Source organism: Equus asinus, chromosome 27, assembly GCF_041296235.1.
Source record: "Equus asinus isolate D_3611 breed Donkey chromosome 27, EquAss-T2T_v2, whole genome shotgun sequence".
NCBI classification, from domain to species: domain Eukaryota; kingdom Metazoa; phylum Chordata; class Mammalia; order Perissodactyla; family Equidae; genus Equus; species Equus asinus.
In genome coordinates, this window is record NC_091816.1 from 24739385 (window position 1) to 24756147 (window position 16763).

The 16763-nt window shown below is 43.3% G+C and overlaps 1 long non-coding RNA gene across 3 annotated transcripts in view; it reads left to right on the forward strand.

Annotated features, from left to right (window-relative positions):
• The window catches only part of LOC106830077 (uncharacterized), a 45923-nt gene that overhangs the window by 20542 nt on the left and 8618 nt on the right, over nucleotides 1-16763 (forward strand). Inside the window, exons 2-6 of one of the 3 annotated variants that reach the window (XR_011498823.1) lie at nucleotides 12504-12740; nucleotides 13778-13879; nucleotides 14512-14707; nucleotides 15517-15632; nucleotides 16393-16519. This is a non-coding gene — a long non-coding RNA (uncharacterized lncRNA). Of the gene's footprint in view, nucleotides 1-12503; nucleotides 12741-13777; nucleotides 13880-14511; nucleotides 14708-15516; nucleotides 15716-16392; nucleotides 16520-16763 lie in introns of all 3 variants that reach the window. The other 2 variants (XR_011498824.1, XR_006520895.2) reach the window with 2 other exon arrangements.

The following is a 16763-nucleotide window of genomic DNA, read 5'->3' on the forward strand; positions in this document are numbered from 1 at the left end:
TGCAACAAAGTGGCTGGGTTGGGCAGCTTCCTGCACTGGTCCCTCTGAAGGGCTGCTGGCTTCATCTGGCCCTTTGGAGTGATGTGCTTCACCCCCACTAGAGTCTGGGGACCTGGTCACTTTTTCTGATCTTGATATCGGGATTCTTACAAAGCTTTTCGGAAGTGATCTGAGATCTCTGTTGGCTGATGGCATTCTCAGATGGCTGTATTCCCTTCTTGTGGCACCTGGGACTGTTGGGACTCCAGTGTGCCACTGTAGACCCAGTGCATCCAGAAGCCCTGCCTTAGGTTTATGTCACCCACTTGCCATTATCTTGTGCCATCTTGGATGTGCGGGTGAGCTGAAGGCTGGCATTCTCTGAGGACCTGAAGCTTCCCCTTCCTCTGCCCAGAGAAGTAGACTGCCAGTTCTGAGGTTCCAGGCTCCTGTCAGTGATCCAGTGTTTCTAATGTTCCTTCCTTCCTTGGGAGGTCTCAGGACACTTGGTCCTGAGAGACGGGGTAAACCAAAACCCCAGAGTTTGTCCTCCTTAATCTATCTCTTTCCTTTCTTCTGAAACCCCTCAGTTCCAGAGGGGACAGGCTCTGGGCTCTCCATTTCCTCCACGTCACAACATCCTTCTGTCTAAGGATCGTAGCCTAACCAGCTTACCTGTCATTGAAGGATGGGGGTATTTTCTCTATCTACGTGGAAAAATGGTCTGGGTCTATAATGTGGGTCATCTAATTTGGTTTTTGACCTATTAAAAAAATTGAGAAAAATATCTCTCCCAATAGAAATCTGCTTTCGAGCTGACTACCTTACTGCAGACATGAACAGAACTCCAATCTGATGGTCAATGTTGAGCAAAGATATGAGGGTTATGGAAGTTCTCTGCTCTTCTCCCAAGCACTCAACACATGTTGTTAAAGGGCAGGAAACCGTGAGTAGTTACTACACATAAATGGTAGCAGAAACCAGGGTATTGCCCAGACCTGCCACACTCTTGGGGTGTTTTATGGGTGACTTATTGCTCCTCGAGTCAGGACAGGAAAGAAGGAAAGAAAAGTGAGAAAGGGGGCTCCCACCACCCACACAACTACTATTGTTCCAGCTCATCAAAACAAGAGTCTGAAGAGTTGCTGGAAAGTACCTTGATTGATCCCTTCATAGAAACAAGAGCAGAGAGGAAAAACTGTACAATGAAGGTTGAAAACCAAGCAAGCATTCTGCCGTCGATTGTCCTGCTTTGTCCTCCCTCTATCTTGCCTCTCCCACTAGGCAAGCTTCAGGTACCGTTTCCCCTGGATTCCACTCCTTCTCCTAGTGTTGAAGAAAACCAAGTCTTGTTCCCAGAGCATCTGGTGAGGGCTCCTGGCACACTCAAGGAGGGAACAGCAGGGTGAAGGACTAGGCAGAGGGTGGCAGAAGCACAAGATTTTGGAGAAGTCAGGCCCAGATCTGAATCCCACTTCAGCAGATGCATGACCTATGGCAATTTACTTACTCTGAGCCTCAGTTTCCCCATCTGTAAAACTGGAGTAATACTCTCTACTTAAGGGACTGTTATGGGAATTAAATATGCTCATGGGTATGTAGTCAGTTGTCCATTAGAGAGACGTGTGGACATCTAAGCAAGCCTCAGACTGTGCCCACAGGTGCCACGCTGGGCTCTGGGGGACATGACGATGACCTCTTTCACTGACTTTTTCCTGGTCACTGCCTATATAGTTTCAGAAATAGAGTTGAAATTAATTCCTGGGAACAATATTGTCATACATAATTTCATGTGTTAGTGTTAATGAATGTGAGAAACAACACGTTCAGTCATGAAGAGCTCAGGACCATGAGTTCAAAAGCCAGCTAAAAGCCCCAACTAGTAGTATGACCTTGAGCAAGTCCCCCAACTTCCTGGATGTTCCTTTATCTGCAAATGGAGGGTTAGGACCAGAAGGTCTCTGAGGTCCCTTCAGTTATGACATGGTTTGCTTTACAATAATGTTTAAGAAAGCAACTGGCTGATGTTTTCCCCTTTCTAATGTTCTCTGCCCAACAGTGTGATCATCAACTCTGGGGTCTTGTTCTCCACTGAACATCAGACTTCTAGTCCCCAGTCCTCAGCCCCCAGGTCATTCTGTCCCTTCCATAGCCTGAATCCTCCAACTTCCCTTTTCAGTCCATCTCTGTAAGGGAGGATATGCTAACGAGAGCTGGGCAGATTCAGCTGAATGATTAGCCCAGTGGCTCCCTGTTACTTCAAGACTCTTGCCTTTTCTCTTCAACTGAAAAAACTCATTCACACTGCTCCTGCCTCAGGCTACAATGACATTTGAGAACTGGCCTAAACAGTGGTTCCTTGGATCTTCCAACAAACCCATTCAAGACATTCTTTCAAACAGTAGCCAGATCTTTGATTCATGAAAGACCCATAGAGAAATGTCCCAACTACTGTTTCCTGTTAACATGTCTCTGTCCATCTCAGACAGGGCACCACGTGGCACCATCTCCAACACACTATCCACTGGCCAGAGACCTCCAGCTCTGGCTTCCAAGCCAAGAGGAGGTGAAATCACAAGCCAGCCAGGATTCCTTAGGTTGCCTCATTGTAAAATGAGAAATGCAACAATGGAAATAATTTTAATAACTCCACTGCAGCGTTTCTAAGGGAATTATAGAACAAATGAGGTCATCTAAACCCTGCCACTCAAAGTGAGGTCCAAGGATCGGCTGCACTGGCCATCACCTGGGAGTTTATTAGAAATGCAGACTCCCAGGCCCCATCCCAGAATCTGTATTTCTAACAGAATCTGCAGGAGATTTTCAATGCACATTAATGTTTGAAAGGCACTGACCTAAAATGCCTTGAGAAACTAGAGGAACTTTGTGTTGAAAGGTCAAGGATCTATATTGCTAGCACTTTAAGTAAAACTGTATCTCTTGGGAAAATGTTGTTACATGGCATTTAGACTCATATATGACAGAGACAAGAATAGGAAGAGCTTCTCCTCTTCCTCCTCCCTTTCAGTGGTAATGTATAGGGTTGCAGAATTGAAAAAGTTTAGTGTAGGCAGAGAGGTTCCCTTGGGTGGGAGGGAATAGCTCACAACCTTGGGAAGGGGGGATGGGAGAAAGAAAGATGAGAAATTTCGGCAGAGGGATACTGAGGGTTAGTGGAATTGAACGCAGTTTTGCTGAGAGGGATGGTGACTTTGCCCTATCTATTTTTGGAGTTGGATTTATATTTCCTTTGATGCCACACTGTAAGGAGATGGGTCATAAAGTGGGAGAAAGAGTCCCAGAATTCTCCAAGACTCATATGTAAGCACTCCATAATTCAACTTCTCAGGCTACCACTGTTTGCCCAGCATAGTGCTGGAAAAACATAAAAATGTGGAGTGTTCAAATATTATTTTAAAGTTTAAAGATACTTTATATATCATAACTCCAAGAATCTTACATTACATTACATTACAGATGAACATACTTTAGTCTAGAGACTCAAACTACTTGCCCAAATGCACAAGGAAGAGCCCGGCTCAGATGCTGCACTATGCCCTCAACACTCGTCACAAAGCAAAGTAATGACTTAACAAAACTTAAAAGCATTAGATGTGTCAGGTCTTGTGCCCAGCTCGGGAGGAAACACTGAGCTATCTGGAAATTACCCAACTCCCATGGAAATCCCAGTTGATGCCCCATCTGCAGATACACAAAGTGGTTTTGAAAAGCAGGCAGCAAAGACTGAAGGGAAGAAGCCAGCCCTGAAGAATTCCTCCCCCGAAAGGTGGCCAAGAGCCAAGGAGCTCTGCTTCCTTCTCCCCTGGAGTCCTCCTCTTCCCTCCTCAGGGCGCTGACCCCTGCAGAGGCTGCTCCAGCAGCATAGAGGCAACAGCCAGAGTCCCCAGCAACATCTCCTTTCTCTCCAGCATCCAGTTCTTGAGCTCCAAAAAGTGTGCTGCTTTTTCCCAATCCCCTTAATAAACTGCTCTGTAGGATCTGAAGGAGTAGGGCTCGGGTGGGCTATTTCAGTGGCCTGAACACCCATCTGGGCCAAAAACTTCTCTAATTCACACCACAGCCCAACTTGGGTGACTCCTACTTTTTCTTCTGGAAACAAGAAGTGGAAATCCAGGAAGACGTGAAAAAAAGGCAGGAATCAGGAGGCTGGGGAAGTGGAGGCCAGTTGGTGTGATTGCTAGGACTAGTGTTGTGGGCGGGGCAGGGGGGGTAGCAGCAAGGCGGGGGGCAGTGGAGTATTAAGAGTGACAGTCACTGGGGCGGCAGCGCTGTCTGCCCCAGCTGACTGGCGTCAAAGATAAACCAAGCTGGACGTGAAAGTGGTGAGGACGGATTTTAATCAGTAACATACCATTGTAATAGGGAAAAGAGCCCAGTGTGAACTGAACTCAACTTTGATTTGCACAGAAGCACCTGAGTGTTTTAAAGGAAGAAAGAAGGAATGGGGAGGGGGGTGACCAGGGGCTCCGTACAGTCAGGGAAGTGAAAAATTACAAACTATGGGGGCAGGGGTTGGTCCATGGGAAACCCATCTGGGTTTGCTAACTGGCACTTAGGCTCCTGCCCTCCCACACAGGCAGGGAGACAGGGGCCCTGTCTTCAAGTGTTGCTGGAACAGTCAGTTCTTTCGGCAGCCTTGAGTTTTCTCAGGCAATACCTTAAGCGGGGTTTAGGGTCATCCTAGGGATACGGTCTTGAGCTGTTAAAAACTATGTTAGTGTTTTGTTTAAGTCTTTATGGGACCAGGTTGAGCACTAGTTGAGAAGAGGGCTCAGAGGAGCCTGGCTAGAGTTTGGTCAAGGACAGACTCTTGGTCACTGGCCCGAGGTGGTCCCCTTCGTGTTGAGTGTCTTAGCAGCCTCGCTAAACACATACAGCTGACATTCAGCGTTGCACTGTGCTGGGCGTCCCGGCCGCAGGATTCCTCCTTGCTAGGGGAGTGCTTGGGAGGGAGATGGCCCACTTTCAGTCTGGCCCCAGGATGCTCAGTGTGGGGAGGATGCCAGCCAACTCGAGGAACCATGGAAACAGTCAGATTTGGAGCTGGAACTTGGTCTGAATCCTGATTCTGCCACTCATTATGTCCGAGCTTCCATTTCCTCACCTGTGAAATGAGGGAGAGGCCTTTCTCCTTGGGCTACTGGATTAGATGGAATCCTTCTGTAAAGTGGGTAGTATATAATGAACATTCAATAAATGCTCATTCCTTTCCTCCTCTTTTTTAGTTCAGAAAGTGCCTGATTTCATAAATAGGCTAAAGACCAAAATTCCCCTTGTAAGTTGGTTGTTTGTAATTTAGAAACGAAATACATTATATTTAGATTCCCAAGACCACTCACAAACGCCCATTTATGCTAAATATAGGTGGTTCACTATATGCTTATAACAAAAAGTGCAGAAGCAAAAAACATTTTTGTCAGCAGTTTCGATGTGCAAGATGTTCACAAGTGAGGCATCTGCTCTCTGAAATGTGCCCAGGGCGAAGACTCTTTCTGAGAGTTCGAAACCCAAGCACCTGTGCTTGATTCTTGTCACCTCACCTGGAGTTCTCTGTGGAAGTTAAGAGAATAAATTTTAGTGCCAGGCAGACTTGAGTTCACATCCTAACTCCTCTACTTAGTAAATCTGTAATGTGGGGCAAGTCATCTAACCCGAGTAAGCCTCAGTTCCCTCACCTGTGAAATGGGCTAATAACAGTTCATGTCTCCGGGGGTTCTTATAAGGATCAAATGAGAGAACACATGGAAAGTGCTTGGTGGAGCATCTGGTCAGGTACTGTTACTAGACCAAGGAGCTCATGGACAGTCTGCGTTCACAGAATGTTTGGAGAATTGATCTAAAGTGTGAGGGAGAGGAGGGGGGACTCACCCTGCCCTTACGACAGCCATATTTTGTGACAGCCACACTTACAACGGCCACTGATAAGAGCAGAATGTGGGGTTTCCATTGGGCAATTTTCACAGACTGAATGGGGATGGAGTTAGAGGAAACAGAGCTCTAGAAAACAAAATGGTCTTCACAGTCGTGTGTCACATTCTCTATGGAAACCCATGCAGGAAGCCGCATGAGCTCCAAGGTCTCCTTCCAGCTCTGGAGCATCCCAAGAGGCAAGCTCTGGTCCAGCAGTGACTGCGAAGTGGATGGTACCTGAAAACGTAGATTCACAAAGGCAATATTTATTTAATCTCAATGAAGACTTTTTGTTGGAGGAGGGGTGTGATTCTAGAAAACAATTACTCATTGTCGATGTGAGGCATTAAGAAAGCAATAGGCTTTGACCTGTAACCCTGGTGGGCATTAGAAATGTGATGATGGTGACCACATATGTCATTCATTCATTCCTTTATTCACCAGACAGTGCTCCCACTGTGTGCTTGGCACAGTTTTAGGCACTGCCTTAGACACAGGGAACAAAGCAGAAAACCCCCTCTCTGCCCTCTTGGGGCTGACATTCTGGCATGCACCTGTCTTCCAGAAATAATTCCAGAGTGTGGAGGGCAGGAAAGAATCAAGAAAAAAGGGAGAAAGGGGAGGAAAAAAAAAAAGAGTAGAAAAGCAAGAGAGGGAAAGTAAGAGATGAAGAAACCCATGTCAGGGGCTGGAGGAATCCACCACACTTCTTCCGGGTGCCTCTGGATGTTACTATGGTTACTGGTCCCAAATGGTCATCTTGAAGTTGAAAGTACATTTGTGTTATTTTTGTGACATTTATATGTGACGGTCGCAAAGCCTCTGTGTGGGTTGACTAAAACCCGCTAGTGAACATCCAACACTGAGGAAATGACCTAGAAATTCTCAGCATCCAGTTTTGTCCTCAAGACTGGGCAGATCTGCAAAATTTCAAGTATCTTACACAAAGAGTAGTCGAGACTTCATTGGACCCTGTGGTGAGTTTATCAGAATGTGGTTGCATATCTAGCAGGCCCTGAATACATAGAAAATAGGGAATCCAGAGTTGGAGGGAGGGTTGAGAATCTAGGAAAATCTGAAACATGGGCATTGTTAGGACAGGCCCATGGTAGGGTGCTCAGGTTGGCATGAAGCCTTGAGTCTGTGGGCATTGGATGCCCAAAGTTTTGGGGAAGGGCTTGGCTACATGTGACAATGGTTAACTTGCCCACTGGGCCATTTTCTAAGAGACCAGCTCCATCTTCCTAACTTCCCAGAGGCCTCTCCATGCCATGCACAAGGCACCAAGCCGACTCCCATCTCATCTCTGCCGATATGCAAATTGACTCCTGGAACTCTGGTGGGGGATGGAGAGGCCCCCCTCCCTTCCAGCGTGGGAGAGCCAAGCTCCGGGCAAGGAGCTCAACCCAAGCTGCTGCCTTTCCCTTCCTCCTCCTCTGCCCCACTTTTGTTTTCATCCCACTCCCCACCTGGGTGCACCCTATGTTCTCTCAGATCCTGCAGCCACCACGCCTGGCCTCACTGAGCATTCGCATCATCTGAGCCATCCCAGCACGAGTGTGGGAATTTCACTGATTTCTGTCAAGACAATCAAGAATTTCTTATAAAGATCGTTTGATAGAACAAGAAGGGAAAGGACAACACAACTCAAAAGCTTAGTGAGCAAGCATAGGCCTTCCTGACAAGCATCTAAATTCTCCTCACAGGCTGACTTGGGCTCAGGGCATGGGCCCCGGGCTGTTGGAAACTAGACTAAACTCTTTGCCTTTTCAAATAAACTCAGCTGGCAGCAGTTGGACTTCTTGTTCTTTCAGCACTTGTCTGGAAAGTTGGAGGGATGGGGGTGGGCAGCCTTGGGGCTACGCTGTAGTTTTGATCTCCTTCTGCCCTGGTCCTGCCCGTTGGGGGAGGACAATCTCACTCTACCTGACCTGCTTTTCCTTCTCAGAGTGGGGTCTTCTGCCGTGCCCCGTGGCCCCACCACCACCCAGAATGAGAGAGAGAGAGAGAGAGAAAGAAAGAGATAGATGAATGAGAGGAGAAATAGCAGCTGTTTGAATACCCAAAGAAATCATTCAGTAGAGACCCTGGAGAGAGAGAGGAATTGCTGGAGTGTGTCCTTAAGTAGGTAAGAGGTCATGGATCTAGCACACACGTGAAGCAGTAGCCCTAGGTAGGAACATGTACAGGCAAGGTGGGGACTGGCTGGCAGGTATCTGCAGAACTTTTATTCTGACAGCTTCTAACTTACAGAGAAATGATAAGCCTTGTCACGGGCTGCGAGTGATGGTGGTGGAGGAGGTGCTGGTGGTTTATGGAGAGAGAAGGTGTGAAGTCAGAGCGGGAGGTTGACTGGATTCTGGAAATGGCACAGAAAGTGCCCTCTTGAGATTTATGGTTATAAGTTAAAATGAGGCCAGTTGGCATGGCTTTGGAATTTTCTCCAGGCCCTGTCATCTGTGCAGTATGTGCAGAGTTGGAGGTAACTAGGTTGAAGTTTGCCAAGTGAGTGACGAAGCAGAAGAGGGCAAGGGAGTTGAAGGTTTATGCAAGGGAGAGATTATGCTGATTTCCGCCCCGGATGAAGGGCTGTGGAGGGAGGAAAGAGGACATCAGGGGAGCGGAAGGACAAGCTGAGGTTGAAGGATTACATGACTCAGGGTTCTAGAGGGAGTAAGTGGGAAAGATAAAATGGTGGTCCTTGAGCGGGGCAGATGAATGGGGGTTATGGAGAGGTGGCGGTTATTAGTAATGGCGTGAGTGTGGCTCAGGGTACCATCATGAAAGCGGCTGAGGCAGGGCAAGGCGGATAATCATTAGAGAAATAAGTTCCACAAACTGAGAGGACTGAATCTAACTCAGTGGCCAGCACACTATGGTTCCTGGCCAAACCCAGCCTGCTACCTGTTTTTTAAATAAAGTTTTATTGGAACACAGACGTGCCCATTCATTTATGTATTTTCTATTGCTGCTTTCATGCTACAGTGGCAGAACGGAAAACCGAAAATATTTATTATCCGTCCCTTTAAAGAAAAAATTTTCCCACCTTTGAACTAAGTGGATATTGAACTCACCATAGTTTACAATTTTAAGTAAACAAACAATGTTCTACAACAGAAAAAATTTAAACCAACGTTGTTTCCTGCAATAAATATTCATGGTGTAATGGTTACAAGCCAGTTGCCCTTGAAACTATGAAAACAAACTTTTCAATATTACAGAAAAGCTCTCTGCTCCTCTTTATAAACAGATATTCTGTTCAGCTTTATGAGGACAAGATACAGAATAAGGGTTGATTTAACTTGAATGATGTGCTAATGGTTCTGTAAATATTCACTAAATGTTGCTCTTTTAATTATAACATGAAGAGTAAGCTACCTGCTCTATCTTCTTAAACTACCTATCTATCAGCTAAAGCTGAATTAAGAAATAACGTGCTTTTAATTCCTATTTCTGTATTGGCTATGAGTTCCAGCTATGTCATATCATTCCAATTGGGTCAATTCTGGACATAATAAACACTACAGATGAACATACAAATGCTTTGTTCTCTCAGAGCATCTTCACTCCGCCTCCAGAAGAGTCAGGAAACTGTAGTTCTTTAGAGATCATCCCTGGCCTTTTCATCTAAGCAGTTCCTCCTGCTATTATCTAAACCATCATCCTATTTATTTTCTTCATAGCAATTATCCAAAACAAATCAGATAGAATATTCTCACTTGCTGTCAAAACTTTTACTGACATGTCCCAGTTTTTGTAGATATTTGGGATTTTAGATATAATTTTTATTAGTAGTATGTTTTTTATTGTATAACTTTTCTTTCAAGTATAATGTACCTTTCATTTACTTTTTATTTTGAAATTATATTTAACACATCTTTTTAGACTTATTTCTATGACTAAATTAAAGCTATTTGTACTCATTCCTTCTATATCACAACTTTTTCATTCGTAAGTCAGCCCTTGTTAGAGAGGAGTGGAGTAATTTTTTTGTGGGTAAGAACACGTGGAGAGTATATTTTCTTAGTTCTTGCTGATGTGAACATATCATTTTGTTGTTTTCATAAATGAGTAACGACGTTGGCTTGCTGTAGAATTCTTGAGTCATACTTGTTATGTTTCAAACCCCTAGATGTAGTTCCGTTGCCTTCTGGTAATTACCGTTCTGGAGCAAAAGTCTAAGGCCACATTGATTTTGCATTTTTCTCTACAGAAACTTAAAAAAAAATCTGATTATTTGTTTTGTAAATTCAAGCATTTCTCAAGGAAATATCCAGATGTCGGACTCTAATTTTCCTGGTTGAAGGACAGGTTTTTACATTTTTAGACTTAGGTATTGTTCGTTTCAGGAAACTGGTTTTTTATCTAACTCTCGCTTTTATTCAACTGCTCTGGTTTCTTCTTTAGAAATGCTAGTTATTAGTTCTATATTCTCTGTCATCTGTGTCATCTCTTTAATCTCTGCTCCCTTTTGCTCTGCATTCTGGGAGACTCTCTCAAGCTTGTCCTCCACATCAGACCTTCTATTTTCTGCTTCCTCAGTTCTGCTCTTCACTACCTCCAACGTGGTTTTAGTTTTGCTATTGGGTTTTTAAAAAAAATTTTTTTAAGATTGGCACCTGAGCTAACACTGTTGCCCACCTTGTCGCTCTCTCTTTTTTTCTTCTCCCCCAAACCTCCCAATACATAGTTGCATATTCGAGTTGTAGATCCTTCTGGTTGTGCTATGTGGGACGCCACCTCAGCATGCCTTGACGAGCCGTGCTAGGTCCGTGCCCAGGATGGGATCTGGTGAAGCCCTCGGCCGCTGAAGCAGAGCGTGCAAACTTAACCACTCAGCCATGGGGCCGGCCCTGCTATTGGGTGTTTAGTCTTTCTTACTATCCTTTTGTGTCCATTTGCCGTGTTGTCAAGCCAGAAACCTGAATCATGCTTGACCCTTTCCCGTCCCTTATGTCTTCCTCTAGTTCATCAACCATTCACAGTTGTTTCAACCTTCAAAATATTGCTTTAAACTGTCAATTTGTCTCCCTCTTTACTGCCATCACTTCAGTTCAAGACACCATCATCTCATCCCTGAACTGAGAGTCTTTTTGCTTCCTCTATTGTATTTTCTGGTCTGTTCTCTATACAGTAGTAATTAATATACAACCATGCACTGCATAACGATGGGCATGTGTTCTGAGACATGTGTCGTTAGGCGATTTCATCATTGTGTGAACATCGTAGCATGTACAAAGGTAGATGGTATGGCCTTCTACACATCCAGGCTATACGGTACCAATCTTATGAGACCGCCATGGTATATGTGGTCCATTGTCGACCAAAATGTTATTACGCAGCCCTTGACTACGTGCATATATTTAAATGTATGTATATATATGTATGTATGTGTGAATATTCATGTATAAATAGATACATATAAATACATGTACACATGCATACACGTATATATTCACACTCAATAACTTCCTTTTGTGCTTAAGATCCACAGTGCTTTTCCTCACTGTGAAGGTCCTACGTGAGCTGACCACTGCTTATGTTTTCTCACCTCTTACCACTCACCAGGCACGCTGGTCTTTTTTCAGTTCCTCAAGCATGCAGAACTCTTTTTTTTACCTCAAAGCATGCTGCTTTCTCTGCTAGTAATGCCCTTTACTTGCTCTTTTCATAGCTGGCTCAGATTAAATACCGCCCCTTACAGAAGCCTTCCCTGGTGACTTTATCTGAGTAGGTCCCTCCCAGTTACTCTAAGTCAGCACCCTGTTCACTTTCTTAATAGCAATTATCACATTTTAAGTTATTTGTTTATTATTGCATTGTCTGCGAACCCCATCAAAGTATAGGCTACAACAAAGGTGGCATTATGTCTGTTTCACTCATCTCTGTATTCCCCACGTCGAGCACAGTGCTTGGCATATAATGGTTTCTTAGTAAGTACTTGTTGAAAGCATTTGTTTATCTTATATTACTCAATTTTCATCTCCACTTACTTTTTCCTTATGGTTTTCTTGCTTTTGCTTAACAGAGACTACATCTTTTTACATCCTATAGAGAATGTCAGTTGTCGAGTCTTCTGGATCCCACTGTAGATTATTTTTAGAGATATGATTCTTCTGGATCATCAAGATGAAATCCCTTTCCGATTTTTTGTAGCTTTTTAAAATTAGTTCTCCCCATAGGGTTTTCCCTCCTTATTTATTCATCCTTAAGTGAAGTGACATCTGTGGAGAGCTGGTATTTGTTAAGAGGTCGGGCCAGCTGATTGTCTGTGGTCGCATCCAGCTGTGTGGAATCTTACTCTCAGAGCGACAGCTGGAGGGTAGGTGGACAATACAAGATCCTGTTCCCAATTTCTGGCAGACACTCACCTACGGAAGCTCTATTTTACCAAACTGCCCACTTCTACCTTATCTAATTGGTTCTCTGATACTGTATCTGAGGCCAAGAAGCGCATGAAAAACGTAGGTTTCTAACATCCCGCTAAACAGGTTTCTTTCCTACTCTTCTCTTACTTAGAGAACTTTACTTGTGGGGACTGTTTTTCCTAAAATGTGATGAGCTACCCCCAGTTCCTTCTACCTTCTGCACAGGGTTTTTGATTTTGTTTGTGTAAGTTCCTGTCTCTGAATGAACATGGATTAAAGGGGAATGGATGGGAGTGGCTGCGGTGAAGAGGAACCCCGGTGTGATTGGTTGTTCAGAGTTCAGATCCCGGGTCCTGGAATGAGGGGCAGAACTGCAAGGATGCACGAAATATCTTCCAACCTTTGTGAAGTGGTCTCTGTTTCCTGAGGTGAAACCTGGCTATGCTTGAGGAGGAGCCTGAGGTAGGTGCGCCTTCCACCCAGCTCTACCTGCCGGATCATTAATGGCGTCTGCCCGTATTTTCCGTGAGGTTATCTGTCAAGCCTAGTTTGGGGGATGGTGTGAATCTTTGTGCTTTCCTGGGAGGCTGAGAAAAGTTGCATTTTAGGGTTGCTGATTAGATCTCATTAAAATAAAAAAATTTATTATTATTTTTTGTTAGACACTGAGATGATTTTCCTCAAGGTAGCATAAATAATGACTGTTAAATATATGCTTTTTTCTCAATCAGCTGTATGTTAGGAACCAGCACTAAAAGAAATTAGAAGAGGAGTTTTGTATTTTCTCATTTGGTTGAGACTATTTAAAGCCTTTCCTCCTCTTAGCTACAATAGAGTCTCTGCTTTCTGTCCTAATGAAGCGACGAACCACAGCGAACTCCTGTTTCCCTTCGATTTTAATCCCCCCTTTCTTTTCTATTTTCAACTATATGTGAACTGATATAAACTAGAGAAATATAGAATTAAACTCTTGAATGGGTCAATAAAAAGGTTACGTATTCAGTTTTTTCAAGATTTTGGTGATTATTACGGAGAAAACAGAACTAGAGGAGTTAGAAAGTATAGACTTATCACTCAGCAACAGAGAGACTTCTAAATATATATTTAAAATATTTTATTAAATAAAAATTATATTTAATGTATTTATATAAATATGATATAGAATATATTTAATAGTTATTTTATATGTAATTGGAGTTAAAACATGCAGAATTTTAAATATATAATTATATATAAAACGCAGTAAATATATATTTTATGTTAAAATATATTTAAAAGTATACTATATACAACTATACAGAAATATATGTGTATTTTACATTTTATTTGTATAATATATAAAATATATATTTCATGTTAGAATATATTTTAAATGCATATTTTAAATTTTCTGCTGCTGAGATAAATACACGTTTTGTAACCCCCCCGACCATCCGCCCCCCGCAACCCCGGTTCTGTTTTAAATATTTATAAATGTCTCCGTTGTATTTACTTTTCAGACAATGATCAAGGGTCCGAAATGGAAAGGTTTAGCTCATGGCGGCACTAAAGACTGTAGACTATAGATTGGCATAAAATCTGGATGAGAGCCAGTGGATTTGGTGAGCAAATCCCTGCAACAAGCCTTTGATGTTTTCAAGTTAAGGCCGTTTGAGCTGAAAACCAGTTCAGAGCTAAGGGATTGAGACCTTATTTTGAAAATAGAGCTCCACCTAGTGGCCATTCGAATGCTGACTTCTAAAGCTGAGTTCTAAGAACTCGCCAGTTTGGGAGAGAGCCTCTCTCCCAATTTGTTTTCTCTCTGCCTTTATCTTCTACCCCTGCCCTTGAGTTAGGCTTCAGCTGCCACTCGCCCCCTAGGTCGGGAACCCTTGTGTGTTGTTCTTAAGTCTAGATGATGATGACAGACCCTTCCTAGAGAGTGTTTGGACAGAGGATGAAGGAGCACTCCTCACCTTGGCTGCTGTTTGATGGTTATTGGAGGCAGCCGGAGGCTGGTGGTGGTGGGAACCCTGAGCTAAGACTCCCAGGACACCCAGGTTTGGTCCTGGCTGTACCAATAACTGGTACACTCGCTTCCCCTCCAGTGCTCAGAGCCTTTGTCTATGTAGCCAGGGGCCTGAAGGAAGAATACTCTCAAGGGCACCTTCCAGTTCTGAGATTCTATGGTTCTAGAGAGTGTTCGAGAAGGAGGAGGGACTTCAGACCTTGGCATCTGCCATTTCTCATACAGGCCTGTTCCAAAAGCTTGGCTCTCTCTAAGGTCAAGTCATGCACCTGGCCTGGGTCCCAGTGAGAAGAAAACCCAACACAAGCTCTTGTCACTTTAATGAGATGGGACACCCACGTCCTCTTCACAAGGGATTTTTCTGATGGGAGAGCTCTTGGAAAACGTACCCAAGGGGGAGAAAACACCGTCTTTAAAATGGGTAAGCACAATGAAGGACTGTATTTTATTTAAATCTATCAAATTAACAAAGATTACTTTTTTAAAAAAAAATTATGCTCGGTGCAAGCAAAGGTGTGGTGCGATGGGCAGGCTGATGGGAGTGTAAACAGGGTGACCTTTGTGTGGGCAATTTGGCAACCTCAAAAGCTTTGAAAATGATGGTTATCCTTTTCTTGGAATTTCAATCATAGAGGCAGAAATGCAGACAAAGATCACTATACAAAGACACTCCACTTTCCATTATGTTAGAGAAAAACTGGAAACAACCTAAACGTTCAGCTTTAGGGAAGAGGTTTAAGATGGTGGTGTCCGAGGGCTATTTCTGTAGTTGTTTCACCACAGAGTCTTTTCTCAAGTCGAATATTAGGTGAAAGTCTAGTATGCAAATGGTTGACTGAAGCGGGGAAGAGGGTTCTGGTCTGGTGCCCACTCAGACTGGGTGACCGCCCATCCCCGCTCCGCACTGTGACAACTCCTGAGGTGCTTCCTCGGCAAACAGCCCACTCGCTGGCACAGCTCAGAGCCGCCGACTCAGTCAACTGGGCGATCTTAATAACAGCGTTTCCTTCTGACTGGTGGAATTCTGGATGAGTCTTTCCCTGATTCTTTTACTTTTCTGTACTTGCCTAACTTTTCATCATGGTGGTATTTTTTTTTATTGCCACTAAATATTTGTCTTAAGATGTTAAAAATAATGTCAGTTTATTATTTTAGAATTGGATGTACATTTGTCATAGGGAGCACAACATTTGTGTCAGCCCGGCCAACATATTCTTTTCTTCTTGGCAGATCTTTAGTCTTATGTGGGAAACCCGAATGAACAGAAAAGCAATATTATACACAATAGCCAAGACTTGGAAGCAACCTAGGTGCCCATCAACGGACAAATGGATAAAGAAGATGTGGTATATATACATGATGGAATACTACTTAGCCATAAGAAGTGATGAAATCCGGCCATTTGTGACAACACGGATGGTCCTTGAGGGTATTATGCTAAGTGAAATAAGTCAGAGGGAGAAAGTCAAATACCTTGTGATCTCACTCACAAGTAGAAGATAAAAACAATGACAAACAAACACATAGCAATGGAGATTGGATTGGTGGTTACCATAGGAGAAGGGGGGAGGTAAAAAGGGGTGATTAGGCTCACATGTGAGAGGATGGACTATAGTTAGTTTTTGGGTGGTGAACAGGATATAATCTGCACAGAATTCAACATATATTATGATACACATCTGAAAGCTATTTATTGTTATAATCCAGTGTTACTGCAATTAAAAAAATAAAATAAAATAAAAACTACCCATAATCCCCCCACCTAGGGAAAATTACTTTTAGTATTTTTAGTGTATTTCCTTCCAATTTTTTCTGTGATATGTGTATTATATATATCATATATGTATTATTAAATATATTATATAATATATTATGTATCTTGCATATGATGTTTTATTATAAACATAGTTTTACATCCTATTTATTTTTGTAAACATTGTATTGCACATTCCCAAAACATTGTTTTGAAAACATGATGTTTAACAGTTTCTCAATATTCAGTTCTATTAACCTAATTTTAGAACCAATATTTTTGCTATAATAGATAGCACTAATACAAACATATCTGTACATAAATCTTTTCTATTTATCTGATTACTACCTCAGATTGGATTCCTAGAGAGAAAATTACTGGACCAAAGTTTATGAATTTTTTCCAGACTCAAGAAGCACGTGGCTAAATTCCTCTCCCATGGGTGACTGTAACACAACACTCAAAAAAATCCTCCCAAAAGTGAGTCACCAAGTGACCTTTACTTTGGTAACCATTGATTGATTTAGAGTTAAAAATGTATGTTACGGGCCCAGCCCGGTGGCGTAGTGGTTAAGTTCGCACATTCCGCTTCGGGGGCCCAGGGTTCACCTGTTCGGATCCCGGGCGCAGACCTACACACCGCTTGTCAAGCCATGCTGTGGCAGGCACCCCACATAGGAAGTAGAGGAAGATGGGCACGGATGTTAGCTCAGGGCCTGTCTTC